We start from the raw sequence: 27,932 nt of genomic DNA on the forward strand, positions 1-27,932 counted from the left end.
CCGAAAACAGCTGAAGACATCCGCACAACGTACTGTACATAGTCCAAAGCATGGTGACGATCACACACAAATATCATCCTGCACTGATGCACACATCGACGGTAACGCATCAAAACGATCAAAGACCTCCATCTAGTGCATGTTTACATACAACAACAATTAAAAATAGCACAGATGGGTGAAAGAACACGTCCAGGGTGCGTTTGTGCTCAAAACAACAAGATGCAGAAGCTGAATGAAAGAGAATGGAGTCTCCTTTTCACAGTTGTAATTTGACACTGCATCTTAGTGGCGTGAGATACATGCCAATGTTCAAATTCGTCTGTCTAGTGCATGTTTATATGCAAAAATAATTCAAAATATTCCAGATGAGTCCCCTTTGGTGTTCACGAATAGTTAGTAGTCCACATTAGGCCTGTCTGTCCCTTTAGAGCTCCTTGGTCTGTCCTGTTCTCTCTCTGTTTTAAACTGAGTTCCAGTGGGCGGGGCCAAGGTTGTGATGATGTAAAGTAGTCACTGATGTTGTTGCTCTAGAGGCGATAAGTTAAGGGGCCCGCTAGTGATGTAGGGAAGTCACAAAAGTAGAGAACGAGATGTTTTTGCTGCTTGGTTCCAATAAATGCTTTTATTGCATTGGGGATTAAGTTTTGAGTTCTGAAATGTACAGTATGTTTTTATAGTAGAGTGACCTCTTATGTCAAAATGTCAAGGAAAGTTTGATTCCTCATGACATGATCCCTTTATTAGTGTTAATGTTTGACCCATTTCAGGAAGCAGACAGACTGACTAACTCAACTGTCTGCTAGCTGCTGTGACGCATCACACAGGCCATACAAACTACAACACAAATATACTGTATCACCAAGATATTATATAGAGACTGTGTATGTTCCCTGAACTACCAAACACAAAACCTTTAAATCATTCAGACAAAAATTGATTGATGTCAAACTAGAAAATGACATAAACAATTAATAATGTTAGGGCTACTGAATATTAAATCTCTGTCATCCAAAATACTAATTGTAAATTAAATTATTACAGATCATAGTTTGGATGTGCTCTGTTTGACAGAAACCTAGCTTAAATCAGATGAATACATTAATATAAATGAGTCTGCTCCCCCAGGTTATTGTTATAAACATGAGTCCTGCCTGAAGGGTCGCAGACGCAGAGGAGGTATTGCTACAATTTACAGTGATGTTTTTGGTGATACAAGTTTAATTGTTTGAAGTGCTTAATGTGATATTGTCTGATAAAAGTAAAAAAAAAATTCTGTTGTATTATACTCTTGCTACTGTAACCAGTACCCCCAGGTCCCTACACAGACGTCATTAGAGAATTAGCAGATTTTCTGTCAGGACATGTAGTTACTGTGGGTGCAAGGCACCCTTGCGCAAGGCCCTTGACCCTATCTGCTCCAGGGGTGCTGTATCATGGCTGACCCTGCACTCTGACCCCAGCTTAGCTATATGTGGGAAAAAAAGAATTTCACTGTATATATGTATAATGTGTGACAATACTAAAGGCTTTCTTCTATAATAAAGGCTTTCTTCAACATTCACATAGATAATGAAAATTATATATTGGGATTAGCATTTAGCAATATTCTCAAATCTGTTGTGATCAGACAAAATGTAACAGGACCAGCTCATTGCCATAATCATACAGTAGACTGAATTCTGTCTTATGGAATTGATGCTGATAATATAGCAATTCTGCCACAGAGTGATGTTGATGTTGAGCGTATGTTATGCTTAGCTAAGGTCACTCAATCATCAACACGTTATAGTTTGGGTTGAACTATTCTCACAAAGTTGCATCTCTCTTCTAGCGCTATTAGATCTTAGTGCTCTTGGATAAGCTTGAAAATAATGTTAGCATTTGTGGACAGGCATTAGTATGGTTTAGGTCCTATTTATCCCACCACTACCAGTTTGTTTGTGTAAAGGAGGAGTTTTCAGATCAAGTAGAAGTATGGAGCCAGAGGGCTCAGTATTAGGTCCTCTTTTTTTCTTCTTTTATTTGCTTGCCTCGGGAAGCATTATCATGAACCTTGAAATTAGTTTTCACTGTTTTGCTGACAATACTCAGCTTTATATTTCCTTGAGAAAGGGACCTTCAAATACTACTGCTACTACACTTTACAGTAGTGGGTAAAGTTCAAGAAGAATGATTATCAGGGCACATCTTCATGTGCACGTCATGTTTTTTGTCAAAAACAGGAGAATTAAAACGCTTAACAGAAAAAGATCGTTTTCTCCATGGATTGGCTTGGTTCTTTTTTGCAAAAGATGGTGCCTATTAAAAGTAAAGACTGAGGGAAATTTTGTTCTTCCTGATTTTTTTTTTTTTTTTTGTTTTTGTTTTTTTTGTACATTGTCACTTTAAGCTTTTTACGTGTTAGCTATTTTAGAATGTCCTGTTAATCAAGTCAATGAATCGCAAAATGTCTCATATTTGGCTGGTAAAAGGTTGTCAACCCTAAGCTCGCATATTTAATCCAGCGTATTTGTCGTCCTTCAAATATTGAATTACTCATTGTGTCATGTATACTTAGACAGATGAAGACTGGAGCTTGACTACAATAAAACATGCTGTAGCTCCATTGTAACAGTGTGTGTATGTGTTTAGGTATCGAGCTCCAGAGGTGCTGTTGAGATCGCCAGTGTACACTTCACCCATAGACATCTGGGCGGTGGGCTGCATTATGGCTGAACTCTACACACTGCGACCACTATTTCCTGGCAACAGCGAGGTGGATGAGATCTTCAAGATCTGTCAGGTTCTTGGAACAGTAAAGAAGGTATGATCACATGTAAAGATGAACCAGTAATGTGGGACAGTCACAGCTGCTGAGCCTGCCATCCCACTAGCCAGTTTTTCAGCTCATTTTCAGTTGTACTGTAGACTGAGTGTTAAAATATACAACAGGAGTATCATGTGAGCATAAACAATTGTAAAAGAATGATTTAGGAAGTGAGTCATGGAGTAACTTTGCCTTGTGAAAGTGTGTGATTGTGTTTTTATCCCCTCGAGGCTTGCTGTACAACGTGAATGTCCATATGCAGCTTTCAGTGTGTAAAGAAATTGTCCAATAAAAACAAACTGTTGTTTCTCCGCTTTCTGATTCCATTTGTCATTTTAGTGTGGGTGACAGAATTACTGTGGATTACAATCAGCATTTGTAATGATATGCAGCTGAGAGTGATGAATATGTTCATATCAGCTTGACATCTTATCAGTTCTTCAATAAAATAAGAAGCTCATTGGTCACTTGAAGAGGACACGAGCATGCCCTGGACACAGAAAATTTTTTTCTGTCATGTTGAATCCTTTTTTTTTTCCATAACTGGAGCCATTAGCTCAGCAGAGAGTCGTGACAAGTGACTGACGATCTCCCACTGGCAGATGATAATGCACACTTCGTCTCCCTCTGCCTGATCGGTGATTATGTAAATGAAGCTCACACCTGAAAATCGCTGGAAAAATCGGCTAGTGCGCCGCCAGCTTTATCAGCCCCAGTGACTCCATTCCTTGCTGTGTTAATGGTCATTTAAAAAACAGCTAATTACATTTTTAAATGCAGTTTAATTAATCATTCTTATTATAATGAGGAACATGCCAGAGTTTATTATGCGCGTACTTAGGGAGTGTTATACGCATTTGGGTAAGTTTAGGAGCGTTTGCTGTTCAGACCTGTATCTGATCTGGGCTACATTTAAAATGTCATGTGAACAACCTTTCAAAAAAATCTGATTTGAGCAGAAAATCAGATTTCAGTCACATTCTGCTGTGATGAGAATATGTGGTTTATAAATGGGTCCAGGAATGACCTTGAATGGCCCTCTCAGTCCCGCATTAATATCCTACTGAAATTCTTTTGTGGGATTTGAAGGAAGCAGTGAAAGCATAGAAACCAAAGAATGTCAATGAGCTGGAAGCTTTTGCTTATGAGAAATGTGTTAAGATTCCAATAGAAAGGTGTCCAAAGCTTGAGAACACTTGCCTGAAAAATGTATTGGATGTTATAAAGGGTAAAGGATGCTCCACAAATAAATGACTTTAGGGTTTGAATAATTTTGACAGGACATTTGTGGAGAGAATTAGGTTTTTAGGGGTTCAAGCCCGAAGGGCTGAAACCCTATTGTATTTGTCAGGATGATTTTTATTAGGGGTTCAAGCCCGAAGGGCTGAAACTCTGTTGAATTTGTCAGGATTTTAATTAAACTCCATGTATATTTGTATAAGTTTGTTTGCCTCAGTTGCTTTCTGTGTTCTCTTGTTGAGCTAAAAGCTGATCTCACATTCATACAGGCAGGATCATCACAGACGTTTTGTAATTTTGTGACCCAGTCAGACCAGAAAACATCACAAACATTTGTAACTCCTGAATGAGAGATGTTTACGGTGATATTCTGCTGGGTGTGTGTGCTCGCCGGTCACACGTCAGACTCACCGGTGTCCAGAGATGAATCATGAAAAAAAAAGGGGGGGGGGGGTTGCTGTCCTTTTCTGCATATTGCTGCCCCCTTCCGCATATCGCGGTGCCGTTTTGTGGCGCATTCTGCATAACGTGGCGGCCCATTCGGCCCCATTTCGAGGCCACCCCACCGGGAAAAGTCCCGGTTCTCCCAATGGCCAGTCCGCCACTGACTGCGTCTGTACTGTTCATGCGCAGATCATCCCAGTTTCACGTGCAAAGACGCATGAAAACTATGATTGAAAATCAGGGTTATTCCAACAAATACTGATTTCTGAACACTTCCTAAGTTAAAACATTAGTAAAACATTACACTGCATCTTTTTTGTTATTTTGACCAGTTGTCGTTTTCTGCAAATAAATGCTCTAAATGACAATATTTTTATTTGGAATTTGGGAGAAATGTTGTCAGTAGTAAAACAAACCAATGTTTTATCACCTGCCCTTGTCTTTTGATTTTCAAACCATTTTTAATGTCTGGCTTGTCAGGACCAAGTTGTTTGATGGCCAATTTGTCTGAATTTGCAATAGAAACAACACGCTGTTACACACGTTTATCTATAGCGATCGCCATACTAATACTACCTTTGGTTTGATACTTTATTATGGGCAGACTCATTTCTGCCCCATTGCATCTCAATGAGGGCTCGTTGCAGTACCATATTTAACCACAGATTTCCATTGGAAAAATGATTGACGCTGTGGTGTTCGGGAGGGCAGCTGTTTCTCTGCCCCACATGCACGTACTGTATCTTTATTATACAAAGTGTAACAGAGTTTTCAGATAAATTACTTACGACTTAAAAAATATTCTAGGCCAGTTATTAAATACCTATTTCAGCATTTTGAACACATTATGGGTTAACAAATTACATTATTGGAAATGTATAGTGTGGATCTATGTTTTCAAATGGATGAATGTTTAGGTGGGGATCTGCCCTATCTGCCGCACCTGTGTATACAGTAAAATCAGAAACCTCTCCTCGATTCACATTCATTGTGCACATCGGCAGATAATTTAGAGTAAAAAAAAAAAAACGTAAATATTTATCTGTTTCTCACCCGTATAATTTTGCTTCAAAAGATATGGATTTAACCACCGGAGTCGTAATGATTAATTTTATACTGCCTTTATGTACTTTTTGCAGCTTCAAAATGTTGGTACCCAATTCACTTTTCAACAAATTTAGTTTAGGCAGGATCTATTCTGACAATTTGTATTATTTGGCATCCACTGGAATATTTCTGTCAATTCTGATTATTTTGGTCATTTCTTCACGTGTGCTTGGACCCCGATGTTTACTGCTTGCGGCTATATTTATTAGGGGCTAAGCACCGAAGGTGCGTAGGCACCTATTGTGTTTGTTAGTGTTCTTTTTCTACTTCTTCTGTATAAGGTTCATATGGCAGCCCATAGAACCGTTTGCGGGAAAGTTATGAAATTTTGTACACAGGTAGAGGACAGTCTGAGGTGATACCATAGCAAATTTGGAATCTTTATCTGAAACCCACCAACAGTTCAAATTTTCACTCATGTTTATGCTAATAACTTTTGAACCGTAAGTCCTAGAGTCTTATTTCCCCTGATTCCTGAGCTCATGCCGAATCGAAAGCATACCATGGTTTCTATTTCCGCCGACTAGATTTTCCGCCATTTTGAATTTTCAGGAAAACCTACATTTTCGAACTTGTCCTAGGCCATACGTCTGATTTGCACGAAAATTGGTATGCCTCACCTGGAGACACTCAGGACAAAATGTTATTAAAAGAATTTTGATAGACCAAACCGTTTTTGAATGTCGCTTCAATGAAGAACACGCCAAATTGAATTTGAGGCTGTATTTCCACAATGCGTGGACGGATTATGACGAAGCTGGTATATGTCATAGCCATCATGCCCTGAGGTGACCTGCAGTGTTTTGGCGCAGTGCCCCCTACGGGTCAGGTCATATAAAAAACAGCTATTTTTGCTTATAACATCTGAACGGTTTGCCCTAAAATCACGAAACTGGACTCTTTAGATTCTGTGGGGCATACCGTGTCGAATGCTACCAATTTTGCCTAGGTCTGCCATTTTGGGCATCGGCCATTTTGAATTTTGTTGTAAAATGCTGTATTTTACAAACGCATTGGCGTATCGTTAAGAAACTCGGTATGTGTCATCGGCACAATGCCCTGAATGTGCTCAACAAGTTTCAGTATAGCGCCACCTTGTGGTCAAAAAAATAAATAAAGAAATATATAAAAATGCCAATAACTTTTGATAATTTTAGCCTATTGGTATGACACTGTTCTTGATAGATTCCTTTGGTCAAGCTGAGTTTAACGATACCACATTTGTCATGGTCAGCCAAACATCCTGTCGGCCATTATTAATTTAACTGAAAACCTACTTTTTTGAACACCTCTTCGATGGTTGGTCCGATTTTCACCAAATTTGGCCTAGATCATCTTCAGACCATGCAGACAAAAAGTTGTTCAAAGATTTTTGAAAGACCAAACCGTTCTCGAATAACTCGCGAAGAAATTTGACGATGAGCACTCCAAATCAATTGGTAGCCTATATTTCTGCAACGCTTTAGTGTATTCAAACCAAACTTGGTGTGTGTTATAACAACCATGACCTGAGGGTACTTGAGTAGTTTTGGCACAGCGCCACCTACTGGTTACGAGATACAAAAAATAAATGGCTGTTTTTACTTTTAACATCTGAACGGTTTGTATTGAAGGCTTTGTGTCCCAAATTAAATCATAAAAAGGTCAGATGGTGAGACGAGACGTGTGTCCTGTGATGAAACTCTCAAAATGCTCAAGTGTCCCGTATTCGCGTGACATTCAATACTTTATAGGTTAAATTACTCACATCGCAGGAAACTTCCGGGTTCTTTCGAGCAGCAGATTTCAATGGTGGAAATAGGCAGCACTGCAGTTTTAATAATATTTTAAGCTTTATAGAATGTAATCATGTATTTTAATGTTAATAAAAGTTATTATAAATGGTTTATCTATGGTTTACAGTGAAGAAATTATGTGGGTTCTTTTCAGAAATATCAGCAAAACAAGTTTAAACTAGGTTCAGTGAGCCTGTATGATCATGTCAGACATGTAACAGGTTGGTGAATACACATCCTCACATGTTTAACACACTTCTAAAGCCTAAAAATTTTTATATATAAAATAAAAACTACCACTAGACATGCAATATGTGTCTTTACTGCTTAAATTATTAACCCACATACAATAAATAATAATATTCTTCAGTATGATCATATTCCATATCAAAACTTAATAACAGCTGTTTTCGATTGAACAATATTATTTACTGCATTAAAAATAAATGCAAAGACATCATTTTAGAAGTATGACATTATTTTTATTCACTTATCCATTCACAAACAGTAGTCCATGCGCTGTAGTGGTGGAGATGGGATCTGTTCCTCCTGCTATATCGAATATGGTGGTCTTGATCAGATTTGACCTCATATCTGTCACAGCAACAGCATTTTGCAAATTAAAAAAAGGAGTTTACAATCAGTTTATGTAATTTCTTTGTAAAAAAGTTAATATCAACCAGCAGCTGCTGCGGGTCAATTGTGTCTAATAGAGCAGATGCGATAACAATGACGGTGACCCGTGAAATATTATAATTTATGTAAAATCCTGTGTTTGTCCTGATGCAATGATCTGGTTGAAATATAAAGAAGCCCCACTCTCCAGTAATCTGTGGAAAACGGGGTGTTCCATCCCCACAAACAGCACTTTTTGGGCAGTTTCAGTGCAAATTGAGCGAAGCGCCTGTAGGGCTTTACTGGTTGTTTAGATCAGTGTTACTATCAGAAATAATTAATAATTACTTATTCAGTTATTAATTAATATTTAAATTAAATAATAGAATCTAACTCATTAAAACCTCATATGGGGCTCCAGTAAATGTAGTGTGCTACGTTTAGGAGCGGGTTTGGTTATTAGCAATAATTAATAATTATCAAAGATAATTATCAATTATTAAAATCAATAGAATATTAATAAGGATTAATATTGAAGGGTCACCACCCTGGAATCAGGGACTAATAACCAGATAGTATAACAGTCTCAATATTAGATTGTTTTCTTAGGAAAATCGAAATCCGAAGAATATCGATTTTCGGGGAAAAAAAACAATGAATGAAGGCTTGAATCCGAGCACTGACATCCTGTCAGCATGACACAGGTGTATGCAAAACAAACCAAAACACTTCTCTTTGAAGTATAACAAAGTTTATTTATGCAGTAATATCAATTAATAATTAATACAATGCAGTCAATAAACTTCCGACATACAACTACAAACTAAACAGTGATCTGATTAGATATGGAAACCAAAATAATCCTATAACACATGAGGGTGTGTGTGTGAGAGAACGTGTGTGTGTGTGTGTGTGTGTAAGGAGGGACACGCACAAAATGGCGGACATGACTCTCGTGGAGAGTATGTCATGCGAGACTTCCGTCCAGAGAATATGGCCGCGAATGTGGGCGGAGAGAAACCAGTCAATGGCGTCTACCAGTTACCGCGTGTATCCGCTTGTACGATAGCTTAGGGACAAAGCTGAGTTTTATCACGAAGCTATCTACTAGCCAAAAATGTGTGCAAGAATGTTTGTGAGGGGTCGCATGTGTGTGTGTGGTTAGAACGAGATAGAGAGAGAATTAAGTGACGCCTCTAAACCGATTTCGCGATCGTGGGAGAGAAAGCAGCTGTTAGTTTATCACTCAGAGATGCGGTGGACCCGTCCCGCGGTCTTTGATTCTTTAATGGATAAACTCAGTGTGCCGGTCTCACCCGCGATGGCGGAAATGCACAACAGTCCAATGTGGTTGGACTACAAAACAGCAAATCTCATTCGTGATAATTAATACCCTGAGTGTTAATCGCAATGAGCAGACTCGGTGGTCCGTAAACTGTACAAGCAATAACCTTGATACACAAGAATAACACACTATAATATTCTATCTCTGCCCAGACGTAAACTTCTTACTTGAATCGTATGAGGACGTAGAATGTGTGTTCATCCGTCCTTTAACTCTGACTCGGTTCCTCGAGGCTCGGGTGATGACGGGAGGCCGTTTCCTCGCTCTGTCGGCGGGCGGTACGGCTGCTGATTCTTGGAGGGCTGGCGGAGAAATCAGCGACGTCGACTTGATTGAAGAGGGAAGAGAAATCTTTTATCTCTTCACTTCTGCAGGCAAACGGATGAAGATGCGGATTGCTCGGCGGTCTCCTTCAGATCCGTTAGAGTGTTCAGTGGAACACAGAGTAATCTCAACTCTTCCAGCGAGATGGAGATTGTATGGCCACAGTTTCAAGTCGTCCTTTATTTCCTTGTGCCCCGAGGCTACACCTGAGAGCAGCGATGAGCTGCGTCTATGCACGTTGAGCAAAGTTGCTGGAAGCAAATCCCGGAAGCATTTCAGAGGTATTTCTACTCCTGATGATGTCATGGTTGAGGCGCGTTCTGTCGTGTGCCTCATCCAATGGGAGTTGAAAGTTCGATCCTTTAGTGAGCAAGGCTTCATGGGATTTGTAGTCTGTTTTGGACTCCCTTTGTTTGATTTTGGCGTGATTTTTATCAGTAAAATTTATGACTTGGTATGTGGGCCTGTGTTAGGTTTTATGACTGTGTTAGGCCTGCCTTTGTCTTCTATCTGAATACATGAGGCCCAACACGCCCATAAACATTCTTTTCTGGGCTACCAAAAGAACCTGGAAGGGGTGGGGTGGAGCATTTGTTTTTAAACAGTAACTTCATCTATAGTGTCATGGTTTCTCGCAACCGGTATGGGTTACTGCACCTTAGCGTATCTCTTTGGTTAAGTTAAGCCAATTTCTGTGTTATTTTAAGAGGTTTGCATTGCTTTGCAGCCCTGTAACATATAAATTACATATGGGTGTGTTTCATTCAGAAGTGATGACCTCTATGCCCTGTTTACCTTCCACTTTGAGAGTTTTGTAGGGCTGAAATGTGTAATAAAACAGGCTGAACTCAATTTTGAAGTAATTTTTATTAAAAATTTAGTTTATAATGATCCTGCTGCATGGTCATCATTATTGTATTAAATTTGAAGTGCCCTGTGAAGGCATTAATTATACTGTTCAGAGCGCAGTGTTTTTTCGTCACAAAACCTGACATAACAACCGTCGCGCACAGCAAATTATGAAAAAACCGCATGAAATCTTATCTGACCGAGACACATTAAGAAAAATCAGATTTTAATCGGATTCCAAATCAACTACGAATGTGGTTTGGCTGAGGATTTAACGTGTTTTTGTCCTGTTCAGACTATGTATTTGGTGGTTACACTTTTTAATAATGGCCCGCCATTAATAGGTAACTATGCAGGAATTAATACAGGATTAATGAGTAGTACTACATTAACACTTTAGTTACAATTATTAACTAATATAGAAACATGATAAACCAATCAATAAGAAATAGCGAACTGATGACTGAGCCAGTTCACTGTTAGGTAATCAATAATTACTGAATTTGATTTTCCTCATTGATAACTATCAACTAACTACTGCTAATTTAAAATAACTACTAATTAATTACTAATCAAAACATTAACAAGTGTCTAAAATGTGAATGATTATGTTTTTATTGTGAACATGATCATGAAATGCTTCAGTGTGTTCTTTGCTGGAATTAATTTATGAAAATAACAGCTCTCTAAATCATGACTGCAGTGTCTGTTAGAGTATCATATTCAGCTTACAGATATATATGCCCAACATGTGTATTCCTTGGGATATCTCTTCTGTTCATTACAAATTATTAACTTTGGCAGGTTTGATATTGCTGGAGGTCTTTTTAAAAATAATTTTGGTAACCCATAAGTAATGAGTCAAGTGTTACCACAAACATGAATGAATTACTAATTATTTTAAAGTGAGGGGTCATGGTAATGCATTATAAATACACACAACCTTTTTTTTTTCTTTTTTTTTTACAAAACATTTTTTATTCATAGATACTGTAGGTTAATCTTACAAGTGTTTAATTTTATGAAGTGCATTTTTATTATTTACTTAATGGTTCCAATGAAAAAAAAAAAAGTGTCTGGTCCATCAAGCTTCTAATCCAATCAGGGTTCACCATATTCAATGCTCGTGCTGAAACTGAAAGAAGAGCGAGTTCAATTTTGCTCTGCCCTCTTGTCAATTCGCCTGCATGCAGTAAACTATAACATACATTCTGTTCTGTTCGTACCAAACATAGGCAAAGAATCATGTCAATTTCATTTGATAAAAACTGTACATATTTACAGAGTGATGTAACAGACACCCAGAATCGTAGATGCCGTTGAACCCGGAAGCATTGTTTATTGAAAAAAAACAAAGGCAGAGATTAACTGAGGTGAATTAAGTATCAAACACAGAATAGATATAACAGAGACCTTGGGGAATCCTCGGAGTAGCGATGGAGCAGGAACCAGAAAGAGAAAGCAAGGGAACGTCTTGAAGGAAGCTAACAGCAGTAGCAGGTAAGTAATATTTTTTCTAAATCGAGACCAGACGAAGAGTGAAAGGAGAATCGGGCTTTTATGTAGTGGAGCTGATTGATGCAGTGATGAGGGGCAGGTGCAAATGATCAGTACTCAGGGGAGAGGGATAATAGAATATTAGTGCTGGGAGTGTCAGGTAGATCCGTGACAAGTGAATAGAGGTTAAATTTCACAGTAAATCTGAATTAACTTTAATGCTGTTGCTCCATTACTTTAAACTCGGATTTAATTCTCAGTTATGGATTCATTTTAAACATGCAGCTAAGGTAGTTGAAATATTAAATTTACCTACAATTAAACATAAATGACTTTGTAAGAGAATAGTGAATATGCCGTCAGCCCTCTGAAGGTGGTCAGTGAATAATTTTGCTTTATTGAATTTGCTTTAAAAATGTAATTTATTTATTGAAACATGAAAAACTTAAACCAAAAGACATTTCTAAATTCAAATTGCACTTTAAACTAAACGACAAAATCAATAAAATAACAAAGTGATATAATTTTTTTATATATATAACCACCTCCAAATCCAAACATTTACCCTCTCCAACTTGCTATCATGCAAGCATCCATCAAGGACACAGGTGAAAAATTACTAATAGCTTACAAATTAAGAACTAAAGACAATTTTAAATGTAAAGATAATTATAATAATCATCATAATAAATAAGCCTAATAAATTCCCTTGTGTTCCCAAAAAATGCTGCCAAATGTGTGTTCTTATCGAATGTGTTTGTATTGCATTTTGGTAATACAGTTAATGCTGCCTAAAGAAAATAAAATAGAACTCAATTTTAGGTTCAAGGTGAACGTTTCTTGTATTATTTTATGATTTAATCACTTTTGTCTTTGTTTCTTTAATACAAAAATACCTGTATATATTACTGAACCTGCAGAGTTGCTATAAAATCAAATCAAATCACTTTTATTGTCACACAGCCATATACACAAGTGCAATGGTGTGTGAAATTCTTGGGTGCAGTTCCAAGCAACATAGCAGTCGTGACAGTGATGAGACATATACCAATTTACAATAAACATCAGATTAACACAACACAATTAAAGTCTAATATACACATAATTACACACAACACAATATACAATAATAACATACACTGTACAGTATACAATACACCCAATATAGATACACATTATTCAATAAAAAGAAGTATATATAGTATTTATAGAATGTACAGTAGGTTGTATTGTACTGTATTGACATTCAGGCTGTCGGTTGATAGTAATTTGTTAAGAGAGAATATAATATAATAATAATATAATTTATGACAGTCCGGTGTGAGATATAAGAGTAAGAGTAATAAAGTGCAGTGCTTATGTATTTTGATCGTGGGAGATCAAGAGTTCAAAAGTCTGATTGCCTGGGGGAAGAAGCTGTCATGAAGTCGGCTGGTACGGGTCCTGATGCTGCGATACAGCCTGCCTGATGGTAGCAGTGAGAACAGCCCATGGCCCGGGTGGCTGGAGTCTCTGATGATCCTCCGAGCTTTTTTCACACACCGCCTGGTATATATGTCCTGGAGGGAGGGAAGCTCATCTCTGATGATGTGTCTGGCAGTTCGCACCACCCTTTACAGTGCTTTGCGGTTGTGGGCGGTGCTATTGCCGTACCAGGCGGAGATGCAGCCAGTCAGGATGCTCTCTACAGTGCAGGTGTAGAACCGTGTGAGCCGTCTTAGGAAGAAGAGGCGCTGATGAGCCTTCTTCACAACGGCTTCAATGTGGATGGACCATGTGAGTTCCTCAGTGATGTGGACACCCAGGAACTTGAAGCTGCTGACTCTCTCCACTGGTGCTCCATTGATGGTGATGGGACTGTGTTCTCTGTCTTTTCTTCTGAAGTCCACCACAAGCTCCTTTGTCTTACTGATGTTGAGGGAGAGGTTGTACTCCTGACACCAGTGTGTCAGAGTGTGCACCTCCTCTCTGTAGGCTGTTTCATCATTGTCAGTGATCAGACCTACCACCGTCGTGTCATCAGCAAACTTAATGATGGCATTGGAGCTATGTGTTGCCATACAGTCATGTGTGTACAGAGAATACAAGAGTGGGCTGAGAACACAGCCCTGTGGGGCTCCAGTGTTGAGGGTCAGTGATGAGGAGATGTTGCTGCCTATTCTAACCACCTTGCGTCTGCTTGACAGGAAGTCCAGGATCCAGCTGCACAGCAAACTGTTTAAGCCCAGAGCCCGGAGTTTCTCATCAAGCTTGGAGGGCACTATGGTGTTGAATGCTGAGCTGTAGTCTACAAACAGCATTCTCACATAAGTGTTCTTTTTTTCCAGGTGGGAGAGAGCAGTGTGTATTGTAGATGCAATGGCATCATCAGTGGAGCGGTTGTTGCGGTAAGCAAACTGCAATGGGTCTAGAGAGAGAGGCAGCACAGAGCAGATGTAATCTATGATTAGTCTCTCAAAGCATTTGCTGATGATGGGGGTCAGAGCAACAGGACGCCAGTCATTTAAGCAAGTGATTTTGGATTGCTTTGGAACAGGCACAATGGTGGACGTTTTAAAGCATGTGGGGACTACAGACAAAGAGAGGGAAAGGTTGAAAATGTCCGTAAATACACCAGCCAGTTGGTTCGCGCACACTCTGATGACGCGGCCCGGAATGCCGTCTTTGCGGATATTCACCCGTTGGAAGGATCGGGTTACATCCGCTACAGAGACGGAGAGTAAACTAATCTCTGTAGCTTCGGCCGCGAGAGCTCTCTCCGCGAGGGCGGTGTTATTTCCCTCAAAACGAGCATAAAAAGTATTTAGCTCATCCGGTAGAGAGGCAGCGGTGTTCATGGCGGAGTTTTTATTCCCTTTAAAGTCCGTGATGATGTTAATTCCCTGCCACATACTTCTAGAGTTGGTGGTGTTAAACTGTCCTTCGATCTTGTCCCTGTACTGGCGTTTTGCTGTTCTGATAGTTTTTCAGAGGGCATAACTGGCTTGTTTATGCTCCTCCGCATTCCCGGAATTAAAAGCGGAGGTCCGCACATTAAGTGCTCGTCGCGTTTTGCGGGTGGCACACACTGGGTGCACATAAAAGATAACAAACATTTGTAAAATCGCTCGTAGAAAATGCTCTTAACAGCTAAGATCAATAGTTATTGGCAAACGAGGCCCAGAAATCTTTGCATGTGCATGTCTTGGAGAAGCGCTTTCATTGCACTCGTGAACAGCAGAGCTCACTGCGCACACATATCAAATCAGACGCACATCGGCGGCATTCCTTTCAAAATATAATCACGTTTCATCAAACGCACATCTTTGTGTTTAATTTCTTGTCATATATCACTCCGAGAAGTCTTACAGATCGCCTTCCATAGTGGCTGGTACATCAGCAAAATACTCTGCATGAAAAATCCACATTTGGTGGGTGTTCATTTCAAACTTTGTTCACCAGGAGAAGGTTTTACGACAAATTCGGGAGAAAGGAAATCAAAACAGTGTCATTGACTTCAAGCTTTGCAATGGCACCCACACTTTCTGCAGGAAAATTATCTCTAGAAAGTTTTAAAAGATCATGTGTTGATGAATGGTGAGACACCCGGAGAGCCATTTGATTTTTAATAAAGAGCCACTTGTGGCTCGCGACCCATAGGTTACCGATCCCTGGTCTAAGAGGACAGTCGCAAATCTTTAAAAACATGGCCACCATCGACCAATCAGTTTTCAGCAGCTTTTATACAGGGTTAAATAAGGCCGATCGGAACTAAACTTGGTAGGCCTATTTGTCTCTTGGCCCAAGAGGTCTGTGCAAAATTTTAAACAAATTGGCGGTGCTATCGCGTTTTACATGCGTGTAAATCATTGTATATACTGCTGTTTCACAAAGAATCACATTATTCATACCATATTTGAGATCTCCTCATTCTGAACAACTTTGCCTTAAGGACCATTGGTGTGTAACAAAACATTCAATAAATACTTGAGATTATTTTAAAAGATTACTTTTTCGAACTAGTCCTAGGCCATTCACCCGATCGGAACCAAACCAGTGCAGAAAGATTCTCTGGAGTCCCAAAATGAAAAATAATCAAAAGAATTTAAAAATTTTGATTTATCGTCAAACGGTATGCCAAAACGTTTGTAATGGCCGTGGCCACTTTTACCAAAATGGTTAGAACTCTTGAACAGAATAAGATATTGTCACCAAATTTGGTACACATATGTATGGAGACATTCTAAGCACATACAAAAACAATTGTGCATCTCCACCTCTTGGTGGCGCTATAAAAGTAAAAAAAACTTTTAAATAGATCTAACTATGGAACGGCTATGCCGATTGACTTGAAATTTTGCAGGCAGTGTCTGTGTCTAAGGTGCCATCAAAATCTATAAGGACAGTCACATACCTAGAAAAACATGGCCGCCATCAACCAAATCATATTTTAGCAGCTATTTGATCTAGGTCTAGTCCGTTCACCCAATCGGAACCAAACCAGTGCAGAAAGATTCTCTGGAATCCTAATATCAAAAAAAGTTTTAACTTTCGATTCAGTGTCGCAAAGCTACACCAAAACATAAGCTGTGGGCATTGCCACTTTTACTTAAACAGTGTTTTAGTTATTTTAATACTTAATATCTTTTGCATGTGAACTTAAAGGACTTTAAGGCTTGAACCCCGTTAATCGCTGCTTGCAGCTATATTTATTATTATTATTCTTTTTATGCCCTAAAATCAAATGGACAGCAAAGACCATAAGACCTAGAGACACCAAACTAGGCAGGATGGTCCCAAATCCCGACCGCTGCTTAGGCGCATACACGCACACCCATCTGATTCTAGGTGGCACTATAATAAGCACCTTTATGTTTTGGCTCATATCTCCGCAACCGTAGGGACTAGAATTAAAAAAAAAAATTTCCTCTGATTGCTTGGGTCAAAAACGTATATCTCCGATTTCATTTTCGTCTATACAAAACTTCTGCCATTTAGAATTTTTTGAAAAACCTACTTTTTCAAACTCCTCTTAGGTCGATTATCCAATCTGCAAAAAGTTTTAACTTTCGATTCAGTGTCGCAAAGCTACACCAGTTGAAGTCAGATGTTTTTTTACACCTTAGCCAAATACATTTAAACTCAGTTTTTCACAATTCCTGACATTTAATCATAGAAAACATTCCCTGTCTTAGGTCAGTTAGGGTCACTACTTTATTTTAAGAATGTGAAATGTCAGAATAATAGTAGAGTGAATTATTTATTTTAGCTTTTATTTCTTTCATCACATTTCCAATGGGTCAGAAGTTTACATACACTTTGGTAATATTTGGTAGCATTGCCTTTAAATTGTTTAACTTGGGTCAAACGTTTTGGGCAGCCTTCCACAAGCTTCTCACAATAAGTTGCTGGAAATTTGGCCCATTTCTCCAGACAGAACTGGTGTAACTTAGTCAGGTTTGTAGGCCTCCTTGCTCGCTCACACTTTTTCAGTTCTGCCCACAAATTTTCTAGCGGATTGAGGTCAGGGCTTTGTGATCGCCACTCCAATACCTTGACTTTGTTGTCCTTAAGCCATTTTGCTACAACTCTGGAGGTATGCTTGGGGTCATTGTCCATTTGGAAGACCCATTTGCTATCAAGCATTAACTTCATGGCTGATGTCTTGAGATTTTGCTTCAATATATCCACATAATTTTCGTTCCTCATGATTCCATCTATTTTGTGAAGTGCACCAGTCCCCCATGCAGCAAAGCACCCCCACAACATGATGCTGCCACCCCCATGCTTCACGGTTGGGATGGTCTTCTTCAGCTTGCAAGCCTCACCCTTTTTCCTCCAAACATAACGATGGTCATTATGGCCAAACTGTTCAACATTTGTTTTATCAGACCAGATGACATTTCTCCAAAAAGTAAGATCTTTGTCCCAATGTGCACTTGAAAACTGTAGTCTGGCTTTTTTGTGGCGGTTTTGGAGCAGTGGCTTCTTCCTTGCTGAGCAGTCTTTCAGGTTATGTCGATATAGGACTCATTTTTACTGTGGATATAGATACTTGTATATCTGTTTCCTTCAGTATCTTCACAAGGTCCTTTGCTGTTGTTCTGGGATTGATTTGCACTTTTCTATAGGAGACAGAATGTGTCCTTCCTGAGCAGTATGATGGCTGTGTGGTCCCATTGTGTTTATACTTGTGTACAAATGTTTTTACATATGAATATGGTACCTTCAGGCGTTTGTAAATTGCTCCCAAGGATGAACCAGACTTCTGGAGGTCCACAATTTTTTTTTCTCTGAGGTCTTGGCTGATTTCTTTTGATTTTCCCATGATGTCAAGCAAAGAGGCACTGAGTTTGAAGGTAGGCCTCAAAATGCATCCACAGGTACACCTCCAATTCAGTACACCTCCTATCAGAAGCTATTTGGCTAATTGTCTAAACGCTTGACATCGTTTTCTGGAATTTTCCAAGCTGGTTAACGGCACAGTTAACTTGATGTATGTAAACTTCCGGCCCACTGGGATTGTGATATAGTCAATTAAAAGTGAAACAATCTGTCTGTAAACAATTGTTGGAAAAATTACTTGTGTCATGCACAAAGTAGATGTCTTAAATGACTTACCAAAACTATAGCTTGCTAATATCTCAAATCTGTGGAGTGGTTAAAAAATTAGTTTTAATGGCTTCAACCAAAGGGAGACGTTCATTTCACAAAACAGTCATGCTGCAGTTAAAATTAGGCTTGCTTGAGCATTAAGTGTCGTTTCAAGTTCTGGCTTTCGTGTATGGACGTGTTTTTAAAATGTCAATTGGTATTACTAGTTAGCTGCGATATAATGTATGATGCCCAAAGGCATAGGGTGTCTTATTCATTGTGAAACTGTGTTTTCTTCATGGCATGAATCACACTTAAGGCCTAGACTTTAAATGCACGGTCCGCTGCTGATTTTATGTGCTTACAAGCTATCTGAATAATGCTTTTACATCGTGACACTTAAAGGCCCTATGCCACTTGAAGCCCGATAATTGCTGCTTGCAGCTATATTTTTATTTGAAATTTGAGTAAACTGATCTCTCCTGAAAATCACTTAAATTTGAATTAAAAACTTAAACTGACTGTTTACTGAGGTTTTAGATCATTTGCATCACTTAATTCACATAACTTATTTGCTGGTCAGGGGGGTTGAATAATTTTGATCGCAACTGTGTATATAGATATTTTTTCATTAATTACATACCCAAAATTGAGTTTTGAGTCAGCTAATGGGACGCTGACTTTAGATGCTGAGTCTGTAGAATTTGTCATACAAATCATTGTATGTCAGCCTCTAGACACCTTTCATTCATGAGTGTGTGAGCAACATGCACATTAGTAAATCTTGTTGTTCGTTTCTCACTGTAGTCTGATTGGCCGGAGGGTTATCGGCTTGCTGCTGTGAAGAATTTCCGCTTTCCTCAGTGTGTTCCCACACCACTGAAAACCCTGATCACCAGTGAGGCTTTAGACCTGATGAGAGACCTGCTACAGTGGGACCCAAAGAAAAAAACCCTCCGCTGCAAAGGTAAATAAACACAGTACACTACATGGCCAGAGGTACAGTATGTGGACTCCCCAGGCTAAATAACAATGGCTATTCCAGTGAAAACAAATTTTAACACTTCAACGTACAGTGACATTAAAGAGAATTCTGTGCCCTTTTCTGTTCCAGCATGACAATGCCACGGTGCACAAAGCGAGGTTCACTGCGTCTTATGTGAAAGATCTTGACTGATGAAGCCACTTTTTAAAAAATCCTTTGCTACTTTTCTAGATATTTTGGGTTACGTAAATTACATTGTAAATCTACTTAACATTTTATTAATCTAATGAAGTCACTGGTATGTGAGCAGTTTTACTTGTAATACCTGTCTGGAGTAAGAATGTATGTGTCTTTAAACATAATTTCAGGTGCTCAGATACCCCTACTTTCAAGTGGGACAGGTGCTGGGTCCCCATCCCATGACCCCTGATGTCTGCAAGGCTCCGATGAAGATGGCCCAGACCAGTGAACTCAGATCAGAGCTGCAATCTGTGTCAGAGCCAGTGCTGCTATCTCACACTAAAGCCCAGTGCAGAACCTCCCATCAGCCACTGCAGCAGATTCCGTTACCTTAGTCTCCTTGTCAAACAGAACGCTCAGCCGACCCACTCGCTCCATACACACACAAGGTACAAAGCCACCTCCCGAAATCTGATGTCATAATTACATGTGAAAAACCTGACATTAAGTTGATTTTGCCATACAGTATATTTTCAAGCTAAAATATATGTAAGACATATTCTGGGTTATTTGCAACTTAATAAATAATTATCAAATTTAATATTAAATAAATATTAAATTAATTAACAATTAGATTTTTTATTAGTATTACTACTACTACTAATAATAATAATAATAATAACTATATCATTATTATAATTATTATTATAAATTATTTATCAATTAAAAGTAATATTTATTAAATAAAATAGTTTGTAGAGCAGTTTACTGTACATGGAGAAAACTCCACCAACAGGAATTGAATCAGTATTTTATACTGATTATTGTATTTTATAACAGTATTTTATATTATTATTATAAATTTGTTTTTTATAATATTAACATTATTATTATTTAATTTTAAATATTTGTTACAAAAACATAATGCTAAATAAACATGGCACTTTTAATAATATAAAGCCTTTATCATCACATGGCTAATTTACAAATTTACATGTTTCGGCAGGGGTCTTCCTCAGGGAGAGTCTCATAAACTTCACATAGGTGAGAATAATAACAGTCATCGAGTAAGTCACATAATCACCGTGTTAACTCTAGAGTTCAACTTTCACAATTACTACTTATTTCCATACTCAAAGAGAATTTCACAGATAACGAGCTTAATAAAATGAACAAGTATACATCCACTTATCAGAGAAAAGAAAAAAATAATAATAGAAAAGAACTAAAATCTAAATCTTTAGGATATTTCCTAGCATTTAACTTGTATATCCAAAAAGTCTCTTTTTGATTGAGTTTTTGTTCTCCAATACCTTTCCTGATTGAAGTAGGTATATGATCAATACCTTGTATTTTAAGAGTAGATGGATTACAGTTGCGCAATGTGCACAGACTTAAAGTGTTTAAACACAGGATACTCTTCATTGCCCCTTCTAATGGTATATTTATGTTCAGTCTTGCAATTGCCTTTTTGTTCTACCAACATAGCAAATATTACATTGTGGACACTCCAACCTATACAGAAAGTTTTAGTTAGTAGTTTTAGTTAGTAGTTTTACAGTTAATTGTTTTATAGTATAAGTCTTATTTGATTTTCCATGTAGAAAGGTTTTTCATTTTACTACATTGTCGCAGTGATTGCATCGATAACATTTAAAACAACCCTTAGGTTTATCCCCTAACCAATGATTTTCATGAGTGGGTGGTAGGTAACTATTTACTAATCTGTCAACTAAAGTAGTACTTTTCTTAAAACTCATCATTGGAAGTTCTGGAAAGGTCTCTCTCAAAAAATAATCACTCTGTATAATGCCCCAATTCTTTCAGATAATCTGCTTTACTTTTTCAGCAATTGTGCTATATTGTGTAACAAAATAAACTGTATAAGATGTTTCAGCTCTCGTTTTCCTTTTTAACAATTCTCCACAGCTCATATACATGTAACACATATTTACTGAATAATTCATTAAGTAATTTATCTAAAATATGGGATTTACATTTCTGCTTTCAGTCCCTCTGAATGGTGCTTTGTGTTCCTCAAATGAGGTGGTCGGGAGGGGAGAACAGTTTGATCGGGCTGAAGAATGGATGGAGGAGATGGGGACAGACCAGCATGAAACCCTCTGACAGCTGGGATGAGTCTGACTGCTCTGATACTGCGGTATCTCTCTCGAAAAAACTCAGCAAAGTCCCTGAGGAGGAGAAAACCACTCTGCAGTAAGACCATTTTAAAGCTTTCTTGGAAGAATCACAATATTTTCTTTTCCCGGACTTTGCGAATGCGACGAGAGAAACGCGATTGATTCAAGGAATGTAAGAAACTCTTACATCAACAGAAGATCGCTTTTGCACTGATGTTTCCAGCCAGACTGAGAATAGAAACTAAGGATGGTCGCAGAGTATTAATGTGTCTTTTATAAAAACAATGGGTGAGTAAACCATTTGGAGTTTTCATGTAGCACCTGAGTGGTTTATCTCGCTGTACTTACTCTGGTGTCTGAGGAAGCTGGGCGCCATTTTTGTTTCTTTTTGCGCTGGCTCCGTCTAGCGGCTGGAGTTTGTTTTGTGGAATGACTCCTTCAAGAAACTTTTGCATGGACGGATGATCGCTTTTACACTGAAGTTCCCGGCCAGATTGTGTATGGATACTAAGAATGACTGCAAAATATCTTAATGCCTACTCAAAGGATGTCTTTTATAAAGTTGATGGACTGAGTAAGTCATGGTTTATTTTTTTTATGCAGCCTCCGAGTGAATTTGACTCGCTCAATACAAACTTGACCATTTGAGAAACCGGGGTGCCTGTTTTTTTTTTTTTTTTTTTTTTTTTGCGTTGGTTCCACCTGGCGGCTGGAGTTTGTTTTGTGGAATAACACTCTTTCGGGGCAGTTGTGGATGAATCTGTTCGTTCTTTGTGCTTGTGCCTCCTGTTGGCTGGAGTTTGTTTTTGTGGAATATTTTTAAGGACATTAGAATTATTACATCATCTGCTGCACTCATAATAGCTGGCTCACTGAACAATTGTTTATCTGTCCAAGGAAACTGAACGGCTTCATATCAGCTGGAGTTTGTTTTGTTGAGGAACACACCTTCAAGACAGTTCTGTGAATTAATCTGCATGTTCTTTGTGTTTATTCTGCTATTGGCTGGGGTCTGTTTTACAAAGTATTTTCTGTTATGTGGTGTTGCCTTACAAAATTTGTATAGAAGCACCGGATTTGAATAATCCGACGGCAAAGTTGTCGCGGGGACTCTCACATGCGTACATGGACCTTTTGAGTTTAGAGGGATTGACGCCGGTTGACGCTGGCGTGCGCATTAATGCACACGTTTTTCTTTTTTATGTTTGTTTTGTTCGGGGGGAAGTTCGGGGTTTGATTGTTGCAATAATGTTGGAATGTGGTCTGTATAATCTTGTTTTTGACACACGATTTATTTTTTCAATTATATCAAAATGTCAAACGTTAATATGAGTGGATTGTCTCTCCACATGGAATGTGAATGGGTTGGGGCACCCCATAAAAAGAAGGAAGGTTATTTATTTTCTTAAGTGTAAGAAATATGATATATTCTTCAAGAAACGCATCTTTCCCCGCGGGAAGCTGAAAAATTTGGGAAGATATGGGGTGGACATGTTTTCTTTAGCGCTGGCTCAAGTAAGAACAGGGGAGTCATTATATTGATAAACATCTACAATTCAAATTTCTCAAACAGATTAAAGATAAAATAGGAAGAGTCATTATTGTTTTAGCAGAAATTCAGGGGCAAAGTTTGATTTTGGCTAATATTTACGCACCTAACGCTGATGATCAGGGCATTTTTTATAGATCTTGAAGGGAAGTTGCAAGCCGCTGACACCCCTCATGATATAATATTGCGAGGAGATTTTAATCTATTGATGGACTCAGTCCTTGATCATAGTGAAGCAAAAGTGTGTAAGTCCCCTAGAGCAACATTGATGCTTCACAGGATATGTAAAAATCTTGGTCTTACGGATATTTGGAGACTTTTGAACCCATCTGGGAAGGACTATACATTATTTTCATCAGTCCATAAGATTTATTCTAGAATAGATTTTTATATATTTTTTTATTTTTATTTTTTTTATATCTAAATCCCTCATTTCATCTGTTGTTGATTGCTCAATTGGAAACATTTTAGTCTCAGATCATGCCCTGGTGAGTTTAAAGGTGTTGCCATATTTGGAGAAAAAGAAATCATATAGTTGGCGCTTTAATGTATCCCTTTTGCAAAATCCTGATTTTCAACAAATGTTAAAGGCTGAAATCAATGTTTATATGGAGACCAACTGGTCCTCAGTATCCTCTGTGGGCGTGGCTTGGGAGGCACTCAAGGCAGTTCTTAGGGGTCGGATCATACAGTATGCCTCATTCATCAAAATATCCAAAGCACAAGAACTCGTGGAGTTGGAAGGAAATATTAAAAGTGCTGAGGCGGAGCTGAAGTGACGAATGTCATCTAATGGCCTCAGAGAATTGACCTGACTGAAATACAGATATAACACTATTTTGTCGCGGAAAGTGGAGTTTTGGTTATTCAGGGCAAAACATCATGGTTACTTGTGTAACCTCCGTTCCCTGATGGAGGGAACGAGACATTGTGTCAATGTAGTGACACTAGGGGTCACTCTTGGGAGCCCGAGACACCTCAGGTCTTTGATAAAAGGCCAATGAAAATTGGCGAGTGGTATTTGCATGCCACTCCCCCGGACATACGGGTATAAAAGGAGCTGGTATGCAACCACTCATTCAGGTTTTATGCTGAGGAGCCGATATAAGGTCCGGACATTTCAGCGGGTAGTTCAGCGTTGTGGCAGGAGGGACACAATGTCTCGTACCCTCCATCAGGGAACGGAGGTTACACAAGTAACCATGACGTTCCCTATCTGTCACTCACTCGACGTTGTGTCGATGTAGTGACACTAGGGGTCCCTATATGAAACACCACAATTGGCTGAACTGTGTTACGTGAACTGGCAGTGTGTGGTGGGCAGACTACTGTGTGCCTCATAGCCAGCACACCAGGTCGACACATAACATCCCCCAACATAGTTATGAGTGTCGAAGAGCCCTTTGGGGACAAGTCAACTACCCAAAAGATAGAGACAGGCTTAACCCAGTCGTGGCCTCTTTTCCCCTTCTCTTTTTCCACTCCCTGAAAAAGAAGGGGGATTATCCAACTGGGCCGCCAGGTCTAGTTGGGGGGTGTCCCTCCCAAGGGAAAGACACCGTGGAGACCACACCTCGCCCAAAGAGAGGGGGGGATATTTAAGTGGAAGAATACGTCACATGGTCTTTCCGACCATGTAGAGAGTCTTCAAGGTAGATCCTACCCAATGGGGGAGGAGTTACTACAAACATGGAGACTGGGGCAGAGGGGCTCTGCCCTAGGAAGACGCAGTTTGCCAACAGGGAAACGAGCGGAAGATATATATCGCATGGGGTTAGCCTTACAGGGAACCACTACATGCGGAGCACCTACCCCAGAACAGGACTCTTAGTGAGCACGTGTACTGGGCCGGCAGCGAGTCTCTCAGAAAACTCGACTGCCACAGGGCTCGGAGGAAGTCAACCAGGGAACATAGTTTGTGAACACTACTGGGAATTAAAGGCGCACGTCTTCAGCTCAAAAGGAGGTGGAAGGCGCTATGTGCAAGCGATACACACGGCCAGCTATCCCGGGCTTATCCGCTTGTGTTGCGTGCCACTACCTGGGACGAAACCGGTTCCACCCGGAGGTTGTAGAACCTTGCAAAGGTGTTGGGTGTTGCCCAGCCCACTGCTCTGCAAATGTCTGTTAGAGAGGCACCTCTGGCCAGGGCCCAGGAAGCCGCTACACCCTTGGTAGAATGGGCTCGTAGCCCTACCGGGGGCGGCATGTCCTGGGCGAGGTATGCCATAGCTATGGCGTCAATGAGCCAGTGGGCGATCCTCTGCTTGGAGACAGTGCTTCCTTTCCGCTGTGCACCAAAGCAGACAAAGAGCTGCTCAGAGATTCTAAAGCTCTGCCTGCGATCCAAATAGATGCATAAAGTGCACACCGGACACAGCAACGACAGGGCTGGGTCTGCCTCCTCCTGGGGCAGTGCTTGCAGATTCACCACCTGGTCCTTAAAGGGGGTGGTGGGAACCTTGGGCACATAGCCCAGTCGGGGTCTCAGGATCACTTGAGTGTAACCCGGACTGAACTCCAGGCACGTTTCGCTGACAGACCCTCTTGATGGAAGTGAGCGCAGACAGGAGGGCAGCCTTCAAGGAGAGTGCCTTAAGCTCGGCTGACTGCAAAGGCTCAAAGGGGGCTCTCTGTAGACCCTGAAGAACTACAGAGAGGTCACATGAGGGAACAAGGCATGGTCTGGAGGGATTCAGCCTCCTGGCGCCTCTTAGGAACCTGATGATCAGGTCTTCAAGTGCAGTTCCTGCATCAAATCTGGGGTGGAACTACCCTCGTGCAGTTCTTTCAGCGCCTTGGATTGGTGGACCTGCAGGAGAGCCATGGCGTGCAGGGCAGAGGCGGCTTGTCCAGCAGCGCTGTAGGCTTTAGCCGTCAGGGACAACATGAGCCTACAGGGCTTGGATGGGAGCTTAGGGCGTCCGCACCAGGTGGCGGCGCTCTGCGGGCATAGGTGCACCGCGAGTGCCTTATCCACCGGGGGAATTGCCGTATAGCCCCTGGCCACCCTGCCATCGAGGGTAGTGAGAGCGGAACAGCGGAATCGGGGCCTGGCAGTAAAAGGTGCCTCCCATGACTTCGTCAGCTCCTCGTGCACTTCCGGGAAGAATGGCACTGGAGCGGGGCGTGGCTGCTTTGAGTGGCGCCGCGAGCCCAGAAAACAATCATCAAGCCACGAGGGTTCAGGGGAGAGCGGAGGGTTCCATTCTAACCCGACGCTCGTGGCCGCCCGGGAAAGCATGTCTGTCATTTCGGCATCGGCCTGTTACTGGGCAATCGTCCCCGAGGGGGGAAGCCCAGCTGAGGCTTCTGCGTCCAACTGGACATGCCCGCTTGCCGATGCTGCGCTCGAGAGCTCATCATCTTCGTGGGCTCCGAACAAGAAGCCAGACTCGCCGTGAGACAAGCCGGCGAACTCATCCGGAAGCCCGATTGGGGCAGACGAGCGTGCTGGGGAATGGGAGATCCGCGGGGGGATACCCAGCGGAGACGATCCCATTGGGGTCCCCAAATCGCCCCCAGTGCTAGCCGCGCTGGCCTCATACCCGTAGGTAGAAGGACCGAGGCGGGGAGCCACTGGGATGGCTTGCTTTCTTACGAAAGCAAGCCATGACCGCAACGTTGCCATGGTCATGTTCTCGTAGTGAGAACATGAACCATCCACAAACGCTGCCTCCGTGTGGGTCGTGCCCAGACAATAAAGACAGCGATCATGACTATCCGAAGTTGAGAGATAACGACCGCAACCAGGAATGACACACAATCGGAAAGGCATCTTTAAAAAGACGCGTCTTTAAAAAGACGTTCCGTGTGTGCCGCTCTTTTAGAGAAATATATACTCTTTTAGAGGAGGAAAAGCTCTTTCAGAAAATATATTCTCTTGTTTTTCTGCCGAAGCGCCCAGGGGCATTCTCTGCAGTGCACTAGTGCAGAGGAGGGAGAAGCCACTGAAATGCGCTGTCAGATCCAACAGAGGTGAATGAACAGTAGTATTCAGCTTAATAAGCATGACCGTTTGGCTCCGAATAGAAAATCTGAATGATTGGTTGCATACCAGCTCCTTTTATACCCGTATGTCCGGGGCAGTGGCATGCAAATACCACTCGCCAATTTTCATTGGCCTTTTATTAAAGACTAGAGGTGTCTCGGGCTCCCAAGAGTGACCCCTAGTGTCACTACATCGACACAACGTCGAGTGAGTGACAGATAGGGAATAGTCATATTTTGAGTTGGGGGACAAAGCAGGAAAACTTTTGGCTAGATATATAAAACAGAGAGAGTCTTTTTCTACCATTCCCCCAGTGAAATCTGCTGGTGGTGAAATATTTACCTTGGCCACTGATATTAATAATGCTTTTAAAGAATTCTATCTTAATCTCTATAGTTCCACGTCTTCGTCTACTGATGAAGATATTAGGAACTTTGTGGAACCATTAGAACTCCCTAAATTGTCGACTGAGCAAAAACATTCTCTTGATTCTGAAATAACCTTGGAGG

At 40.4% G+C, this 27,932-nt stretch overlaps 1 pseudogene; it reads left to right on the forward strand.

The window, feature by feature from the left end:
• LOC127434203 (serine/threonine-protein kinase MAK-like) overlaps positions 1-27,932 on the forward strand; it is a 65,202-nt pseudogene that overhangs the window by 28,963 nt on the left and 8,307 nt on the right.

Source organism: Myxocyprinus asiaticus, chromosome 44 (assembly GCF_019703515.2).
Source record: "Myxocyprinus asiaticus isolate MX2 ecotype Aquarium Trade chromosome 44, UBuf_Myxa_2, whole genome shotgun sequence".
NCBI classification, from domain to species: Eukaryota; Metazoa; Chordata; class Actinopteri; order Cypriniformes; family Catostomidae; genus Myxocyprinus; species Myxocyprinus asiaticus.